At 55.8% G+C, this 9,345-nt stretch overlaps 1 long non-coding RNA gene across 1 annotated transcript; it reads left to right on the forward strand.

The window, feature by feature from the left end:
- The first annotated feature begins 5,196 nt into the window (after nt 1-5,196).
- Nucleotides 5,197-8,756, forward strand: LOC126059596 (uncharacterized). The gene is made up of 3 exons (XR_007513460.1): nt 5,197-6,424; nt 8,178-8,343; nt 8,628-8,756. It is a non-coding gene; the product is annotated as an uncharacterized LOC126059596 (long non-coding RNA).
- The last annotated feature ends 589 nt before the right edge of the window (nt 8,757-9,345 follow it).

Raw genomic sequence — 9,345 nt, forward strand, 5'->3', positions numbered from 1 at the left:
TAACATCACTTGCTTTTTTAAAAAGAGTAAGCATATTTTTATAATTAGAAAATCCCATTTTAATCACTTCATTTAAAGGAAACTAGTTTCTAGATATGAAAATAAGCTTACTTAATCCTGAAGGGAAACGGCAGCACCTTGGGAGCACGCGGCCCTGGTAGCCTTACCAGCCTCAACGGGAAGAATCACAGGCAGTCCCCCGGTTACGAGCGATGCGTTCCTGGGGGTGTCTTCAGGCATTGTAAGTGCAGACGGTTCTTCTTTAGCCTTACTTTCGGGCAAGAAAAGGCCTGAAGCTGTTCAGTGATTTAAAAGCTACGCGTGTTGTTAGTCGGACTCAGTTGTTTCAAATTTACGTTAAAGGGCAGTACAAGTCCTTAAGTCGGACGTTCGTAACCCGGGGACCTACTCTACACACAAAGGCCTCTCCCAGTGGGCAAGTCAGAAGTTAAAAGCCTAAGCCTTAAATATGAAACATTTCTGATTTAATTTCTAAATTACAATCAGTTTTCCTAAAATTGACAATTGGGACTTGTTACCAAATTAAAACCTTTTTTCCCTAATAAGAGTTTGTTTTCGGAGGGGAGGCAGAGAGATTCAGTTTTTTATAGACATTGAAGATGCTGATTTCTAAGAAATGGGTGCAAATTGGCATAGCTTACCGAGGCCTCATTCACCAAAACGGGTAATTTCACAGGACTCCAGGGCCCAAGGAATGGACATCCAGCGTCACCAGGGCTGCGTGCGGATGAGGTGGAAGGAGTGTGGAGGGCATACTCCCTGCACCAGCCTCTGCTCATGGCCACTCCACCATCCCGGGGGCTTCACCCACCGCACATGAGTTCAAAGTCAAAGCTTAACAATTCAACTTGGTGTGGGGCCCTCCGAACGCGGGCGCTGTGTGACACAGGGGTGCCGGGCCTGTGAAGCCTGCCCTACGTTAGAGTCATTGGAGGGTGATGTGGGTCACAGCTGGCCCCTGTTCTCTCCTGAAGGTTGTTGAACAGTCATGACCACTACCTCCTAGTGAGTCTTTGTCCAACTACACCAGCAGCACCCGCCAGTCACCCTCCAAGTGGTTGGGCTGTGTGTCATCTGGGACCCCTCATTCTGTACACCTTCCTGCCGGGGTAGCTTCCCCTGGTGCCTGTGTGCCAGGCCCTGTATTGATTCCTTTAAAATCTCTACAACCCTATGAGGCAGGTGCTGGTATCAGCCCTGGTTCACAGACGGGGAAACAGGCATGGAGAGGCTAAGCGAACTGCTCCAGGTCACAGCTGGTACCCGGTGGAGTGAGGATTTGGCCTGGTGTGGCCCGGATCCAGTTTTGTCCTCCAGCTGCCACGTGGGATGTGGAGTCCATGACTTGGCTCCTCTGGGTGCCAGGGGCACTGTCAGGGTGGGGAGCTGGCTGTGGATGGGTGCTGTTGCAGGAGGTAGGGGCCAGGACCAGCTTCCTGCTTCCTAGGATATAGAACACTGATGAGCATGTGGGCAGCGCCCTGTGGAGGGTCAGGCCCTGCTGCGAGCCCTTGAGGGAAGCAGGCTTAAAAGTTCACCAAGGACATGTGCCTAGCTAGTGAGAGCTACGGCCAGGTTCAAAGCAGGCCCCTCGCCCCGTGCTCCTCCCAGACAGTAAGTGGGGAGCAGGGCCGGGGTGGGGTGACAGGGAGCTCTGCCTGAAGGGTGCTGTCAGGGGTGAGCCCCCCCTCTTGGGGCATGGAGCTTGGGGTCCTGGAGGAAGCTCTGCTTTCCAGGGCTCCAGGGGGGCCAGGTCGTGCATGGGTGGCCTGGGGAGCAGCCCACATGCACCTGTGGAGCAGGAGTTCAAGTGGGGACCCTCATCCTGTGTCAGACATGAGTCCTAAGTCAGGCACCCAGCATGTCAACACTGCTCTCTCCTCCAGCCTCAACAAACACCCTGCTGGTGACCTGGAGGAGTCCCTGGGTGGTGCAAATGGCCAAGCGCTGGGCTACTCGTGGAAAGGAACCCACCCAGAGGCCAGGAAGAAAGGCCTGGTGATCTGCTCCCAAAAGATCAGCCATTGACAGAGGTGTCTCTTCAGAATATAGTGCCTACTATGGCAAGCACTGAAATCACACCCCTGTCCAAACCGTCCAGGGTGCAGAAAGGGTAAGGAGCGCCCACGGGCAATCTCTTAAGTTGCACCCCTCCAATTTTAAGGTGGATAGCAGCGATGTGCCAGCAGAAACGCGGACCCCCTCTTGTCCGTCTGCCTCAGGCACCTTTCATATTTGTGGCGCCTTGGAATGTTACTTCACATCCTGAATGGCTCCCCCTTAGACTGCACCTGGGGGCAGGCAAATGCCCCCTCCCCCCTCCGCCTCTTCAGCTGACACCCCTCCTTTAGATAAGTGTACTCTAATATCAGCTCAAAAATACAAGCCAAGTTGGTTCATCTTTGACTTAACACATTATGGCGCCACACGAAAATTACAGCTGCACCTTCCTTGTTTTCAGGAGAAAAACAGGTCTATGATGTGCTCAAAGTCATTTTTTTCTGTTTCTTCTCTTTCTGCACAGCAGAGCAAGATCACACAGTCTGTCTTGGCCGTTGGGAGCTCTCAAACACGAGAGCATTAGTTTTAACTTGCTGAACGATCTCTCACAGCTGGGGATGGGAACTGCCGAGGTTAACAGGCTGCTCAGTGCCCACCCTCACCCCACGAGCGGCCCCCAGGGCGGCGCCATACCTGCAAACCTCAGCTAGCCTCTGGCCCCGTGGAAAACCCTGCGTTCTACACTGACACTCACGGGGTTGGCCTGAGGCCAGTCGTCTCCGCAGCTTTTTTTTTTTTTTTTTTAAAGTGGCCTGGAAGATTGTCCCCCTTTGCCCCCTCTTCCCCGCCCTCAGTGTCCCGTTCCCTGTCGAAAAAGGTCCAGGATGCACGTGTGGACGCCCGGTCCGACGCCCGAACCCTCTTCCAGCCCCCGCCAACGCCCCCCTCGCCTTAGGGTGCGCACTGGGGTGGCGGTGGGGTCCGCGCCGGCAGGGTGCCCCCGGAGAGGCCGACCTGCCTGTCCTGCCCCAGCCGCGCAGACGTGGGTGCCCGCTGCCTGCAGCACCGCCCGAAGCATCGCTGCAGCCAGGGCCGGCGACAGCGCGGTACCCTCCAGGCAGGGACCCGGGACCCCAGGCCCGCGAGGAACCCCGCTCCCCCAATCCCGCGCCTGGCTGATCACTGAAGCCATCCTGCGCACCAGCTCCTGGCCGCGCAGGACTCGGTCCTCGCGAGGAGAAACAACGGCTCAAGGTCCCCGGCCCGGACCGGTCCTGCCCTGCGGGGTCTAGGCTCCCCATCCGCCCCAGGGACCGCCACGTGGGTGCGGAGCCCGGGCGCAGTGACGGCGGGTATCCACGTGAGGGCGCTGCGCACCGCTCTCGGTCGGGCTGCGCCGCCTGCAGGGACTGACGCCGGGCGCCAGGAGGCGCCCGAGGACCGCGGAGCCCCGGCGCCCGCGGCGGAGTCCCGAGCACGCGAGGGAGGGGGCTGCTGCGTGTGCGCGCGCGGGGGGGCCCCGGGCGTGTGCGCCCTCATGGGAGGGGCCTGCTGTGTGTGCGCGCGTGGGGTTGTCCCGGGGCGCTTGGCCTTCTCCCCGTTCCCTGCAGAATACGGAGCTGGCAGGTTCTAGGGCGGGCGCCGCACAGCTGCCGCGGACGTCACTGAGACCACCACGTAGCACGTGATTAGCTCTTCTTCCTGCCTGTGGGCTTGGCGCAGCTGCCGCCTCACTGTCCACAGCAGGAAATGGATTCCGGTGCTGACGGAGCCCCCACGGCCTCACTTTCGCGGACTGGGGAGCTGGGTGCCGACCCACAGGGTCTGCTCCAGGGGGCCGCCCCCTTGCCCCTCCGACAGCCCGGAGCCACTGCGGGGCTGAGAGGTGTGGTCCAGCAGGTGACCCCGCACCCGTGCTTGGGACCCTGGGGGGCCGGCCGAGCCTGGGCAGCGAGGGTTTCTGGAGAGCAGGGCCGAGGGACCCCCAGCAGAGTGGGGGAGCCCCTGACCTTTTGCTCTGCTGGACCCTGAAGGCCAGCACCCAAGGGAGTTGCACATGGGGGCCGCCACGGCGCCCAGGTGGTGGTGGTGGGGGTGGTGGCGGCAGCGGCTGCCCAAGAGCTGGCCGAGAGGTGGGGTGGAGCAGGAGGAGGGGCGAGGCAGGGGGAGGGGTGGGAGTGGGCAGGGGGTGCTGGCCGCTCTGGCTGTGTCTGTCCTTCCTCCCTGCCCCAGCATCCACACAGGTGTGGCTCCTGCTGTCATTCCAAACCTGCCCCACTCAGTGTCCTTGCTCCACTGACCCCAAACTGCCAGAGGCCCCGGCTCCAGGCCTCAGCCTGCAGGAGTGAGTAGGTGTTGCCCAGGCCCCGAGGTGCCCCCTGAGCCCAGCGCCTCTCTGCCCTTTGCTGGCCCGTGGTACCGATGGTGCCAGAGGGTGATGTGGCTTTACCAGGGCAGTGGGCTGCAGGCACCTGTGGGGCAATGTTCTCAGTTGTCCCGGGGTTGTGTGACTCCTGCCAATCCATGGGAGCCTGGGGGCACCACCTCCTGAGCTGGGCACAGCCCCTTTGGACAGCTACTGCTTGGGCTTATGGACAAGGGTTCATTATCTTGTCTATTTTGGGGGAAAGTATAAGGTTGGCAGTTAATAAAGGATTCTAATTAAAGAAGGAAGAACCATTTTGGAAAACGAGCCTTGTTCCCAGCTCAAATGACCTGTCAAAGTTATGTTTGGGTAATTTCCACCCCCTCTGCTGTTCTGGGGAAATTCAGGCCAGAGTTTGGGAAGAGCACGGTGGGGACCCCGAGATGCCCACTTCCTTTTTCTGCCTGTGTACACCCCAGGCAGGCACCCCCATCCCTGCTGTCCCTTCTTTCCAGCCCCAGCAGGTCCAGGTGCTGCCCCCGACACTTCCTCCTCCCTGTCTTCCTTGATGGGTCCCGGCAGGCCTTGCCTCGCTCTGTATTCTGTTGGAATATGCCAGCCAGTGGGACTTTCAGAGAGGGTTTATTTTGAGATCACTGTTGGTTCCATGTAGAGGCAAGAAATAGTAGAGAGATCCTGGGCGGGGGCTCCTCACCCCCTTCCCCCAAAGTAACATCTGCAAAAACTGTTGCAAACTCACAGCCAGAATATCAGCGTGGATACAGTCCACTCACCCTCTTCAGGTTTCTCCAGATTTACATGCATTCGTGTGTGTGTGTGTGTGTGTGTGTGTGTGTGGAGTGTGCATGCACATATGTGCATGTGCTTGTGTGTGCTTGTGTGTGCATGAATGTATGTACATACGTGTGAGCATGTGTGTGAGAAGACGCATGCCCATTTCTGATGTGTTTTGTGGAGAGCCATCGATTGGAGGACAGAGAGAGGTCAGGGTGGGAGTGCCCAGTCCCCTGCAGAGGTGGCTGGCTCTGCGCTCAGGAGTGACCAGAGGAGGCTTACACAGGACCACAGCTGTAGGATATTGTTGAGTGTGTGTATGTGTGCAGCCCACACAAGGACCCCGCAGAGCCTCTGACACAGCAGGCCAACCTCAAGGTGCCAAGCCCTGGACCTGTCTGATGTGGTCTTGGTCCTGGTCCAGCCTCCGTACGCCCTGCTGGAGGCTCCGGGGCAGACTGGGCCCTGCCCTTTTGGGAGCCAGGGGAATGACGTGGTCTGGGCTTCAGCCCACACTGACCACACTGCCTCCGTGCCCCAGGTGGAGAGGCCCTGAGGCCCCTGAACGTGGAGGGGAGTCCCCCTGCTCCTGACATCCTCCCCCATCAGCGGCTCAGCAGTGCTTTCTTCTCTAGGCACGGGCAATTTGAGTGCGAACAGAGAATCCTTATTTTATTAGGAAATAAAAATCAGAAAATGATTCCTTTCTTGCTTGTGACTGAGACCTTTGACATAAAGAATGATCCTGGGAAAGGGCCAGTGATGCTCCCTGTTTCCCCGTGGACAATTATAATGGGACGCAGTCCCCTTGCTTTGCTGTGTGGTCACTGAGCCGAGAGAACACCGTGAGAGTTCAGAGGCAAAGGCGGCAGCTGCTCTGGCCATCCCGCAGGCTCAAGGTGGTTACCGCCCTCCTCTCTAAATGCCAGCATCAGCACCAGCGGCCGAGGTGAGAGTGGGATGACGACTTTTTCTGGGCACATGTTTAGTGACCTGTGCAGAAGTGTGGATAATCAATTTCAAATATAGCTCAAAAGAGGAATTGTAAAAAGACACCACATTTTTGGTCTGTAGGAATTTTTGTGTTCCTTTCTAACAGCTGTGGGATCTCTCTGAGAAAGGTGTTTTTTTATCTTTATGCTGGAGACCAGGAAAGGAGATTCCACCTGGAGATTTCCGAGGCACAGCTAGATTTATCGCAACAACAACCCTCCTAAAAATATGCTGTGAGATGACATCCTGGTAAGAATCTCACTAGTTCTTAGTGGAAAGCCTGAGCTTCGGGGCACGGAGAGGGCAGCTCAATGTTGTTACCTGAAGTACGTGCATCGTGCACTGCAGACTCAGAGAACCAGGGGCACCTGGGGAGTTAACGGAGACACCCTCTCACAGTAGAAACAGCTTCCATATGCTCTTTTCACAAATATAAATACAAAAATCTGACTAGTTCTAAAAACATCCTTAAACTTTTAATTGTTCATTTCTAAAAGTCCATGATACAATGAAAAATGATGCCCCAGGATGAGGTCCCAGGTGGGGTCCCACTCTGACTGGTTTGGGTGTCCCTGGGCCAGTACTTCTCCTCTCAGCCCATAGGGACAGCCAAAGGCCCACCTCCTCCTGAAATCCTGCATCCAAAGCAGATGGTGCTGGAAAACAGCTTGGTGGCTTCTCAAAAGTTAAACACAGAAGTAAAAGTACCATATGACCCAGGAATTCCACTCTTGGGTATGCACCCAAAAGAGCTGAAGCAGGGCCTCAAACAGATGCTTGTACATCAATGTTCACCACACCATTGTTCACAGTAGCCCAAAGGTGGAAGCAACCCAGTGTCCATCAGCAGATGAATGGATAAACGAAATGTGGTCCATCCATACGACGCACTGTTATTCAGCCTTAATGAGAAATGAAGTCCTGATACAGTGATGTGGATGGACGTTGGAAACATGATGCTGAGTGATATAAGTCAGACACAAAGGGAACATACTGTATGGTTGCACTCATATAAGATATCTCACCATTAGTCCGAGTGTTCGCAAAACAAACCTTGATGATGTCGTGGAGCCAACGCTGAGTTCCTGGTGGGGGATGGGTCCATGGTTGTAGGGATCAAGCTTGTCTCTTCTAGCGGAGAATATCTGTACCAACCCAAAGGAATCCTCTGGACTGAACCCAAGGTTTGTGGCTGTGGTGTGGACTGTGGCAGGAATTAGCACTGTGGGGGCTGATGACTCCAACTTCTGAGGAAGGACACATGGTGAATTGAGCAGCCACTGTCCTGGCTTGCTGGGGACTGAGGGGCTTCCTGGGCTATGGGGTTTTAGTGCTCCAACCAGGGAAGTCCTGGTAAACCATGACAAGCTGGTCACCCTGCTGGCAAAGGTGAACTAGGAAGAGGAGAGGGTGAACCAAGAAGAGGTGAGGGTGAACCACGAGGAGGTGAGGGTTAACCAGGAGAAGGTGAGGATGAACCAGGAGGAGGTGAGGGTGAACCAGGAGGAGGTGAGGGCGAACCAGGAGAAGGTAAGGGTAGACTTGAGGGGCTGAGGAGGGCAGTGACAAGGAGAGGAGCTGAAGATGGATCAGGAGGAGGTAAGGGTGAACCTGAGGAGGTGAGGGGGAGAGTGAGGAGGTGAGGGCAAACCTGAGGAGGTTCAGCCAGAGCATGGGTTTCTGCCAAATCCTGCCTCACCCTTAAGTCCTTCAGCAGTCCCTGCAGCCCCATTTTGTCATAACTGACAAGCGGTCCCACTTAGCTGGTGGCTTTGGCCAGTTGCTAATGATCCCAGAAAAAATTACCCCCCAGACTGCATAATTAACCTCTTCCAGTGGAGAACTGGGAATTAGCCTTTCACTCCTAACTCTTAATGGGGTTCTGATATACGAAAGCGCCTTACTGTTAACCTCCTATGAGGATGTTATCAGTCGCCTTGTAAGAGGGCTTCTGGAAAGTCAAAATAATTCCCACAAGTTATTTTTAATGCTCTTGTTACAGGAGTGGTACAGAAAGCAGCCAGCAGATGAGAGTGTTCTTTAAGCTCCAGGGTTACTGTCAGCCCTGGGAAGCCCTGCCCTCCCTCCCCTGCCTGCTGGATGCTGTGACTGAAGGCTACCCTCCCCAGCCTCCAACTCCCCAGCCCTGACTGTTATGGTGCCTGCAGGTGAGCTCCTAGGCTTCTCCCCTCCCCTCTGCCATATCTCTTGGTTCTGGCCTTGCTGACCAACCCCTGCCTCAGTTTCCCCAGGGGACTTCCACTGGCCTGAGCCTCTGCTTCAATGAGGGCACCCTCCTCTAGGGGTATCACGGCCCCTGGGTGATGCCAGATTGGGCCCCTGGGTGGTGGTGCCAGCCTGGACTGGATTAGGTTGCCGTAGACCCCATAGGTTGGAAGAAATCTCACATTGGGCTGGTCACCAGCAGGCTTGGCTGGGCTTTCTTTGGCAGGGAAGGCTGGAGGCAAGAGGTGGGATGTGGACTCACCTGTTTGGACTCATCACCTCAGAACACCAGTCCAGGGTGGCTGGCAGGGACTCAGCTGGTTTCTGGGCAGTTGTCTTGCTTCAAGGTTCTCAACCCTGGATGTGTGCAAACCAAAAAAAAAAAAACCAAACCTGTTACCGTCAAGTCGATTCTGACGCATAGCAACCCTATAGGACGGAGTAGAACTGCCCCCTGTGGTTTCCAAGGTGTGGCTGGTGGATTGGAACTGCCAACCTTTTGGTTAGCAGCCGAGCTCTTAACCACTGCACCACCAGGGCTCCACCCTCAGCATCACACAGAAGAGCAGGGTTTGCCGACTGTCTGAATCTCTGAGCATGGGGCCCAGGACTGTCCCTAGGCCCTGGTGTTCTCCGGGACCACCCCTTCCTGGATCTCCCTGCCTTTCTCTGAACAACTGGCCATTGTGGGATGACACTGGAGATTTAAGCGGAGTGAACTTCCCTTTCTTTTTAAAGTAAGAGACACCAGTTACATGGAAGTGACTTTCTAAAGAACCAGTGGTGACAATGCCTTGAATTTGATTACTGCTCCTAGCATGTTCAAAGTGCTCTCAGGCTGAGTGCGCACCTCATCCCTCTCAGGTGAGAGGCCACCCGGCAGAACCTGGCACAGGTGGCACACAGCAGGTGCTCAGTGCAGGCTGGACCTCATCATGGGGGAG

The sequence above is a fragment of the Elephas maximus genome, chromosome 16 (genome assembly GCF_024166365.1).
Source record: "Elephas maximus indicus isolate mEleMax1 chromosome 16, mEleMax1 primary haplotype, whole genome shotgun sequence".
Classification (NCBI taxonomy): domain Eukaryota; kingdom Metazoa; phylum Chordata; class Mammalia; order Proboscidea; family Elephantidae; genus Elephas; species Elephas maximus.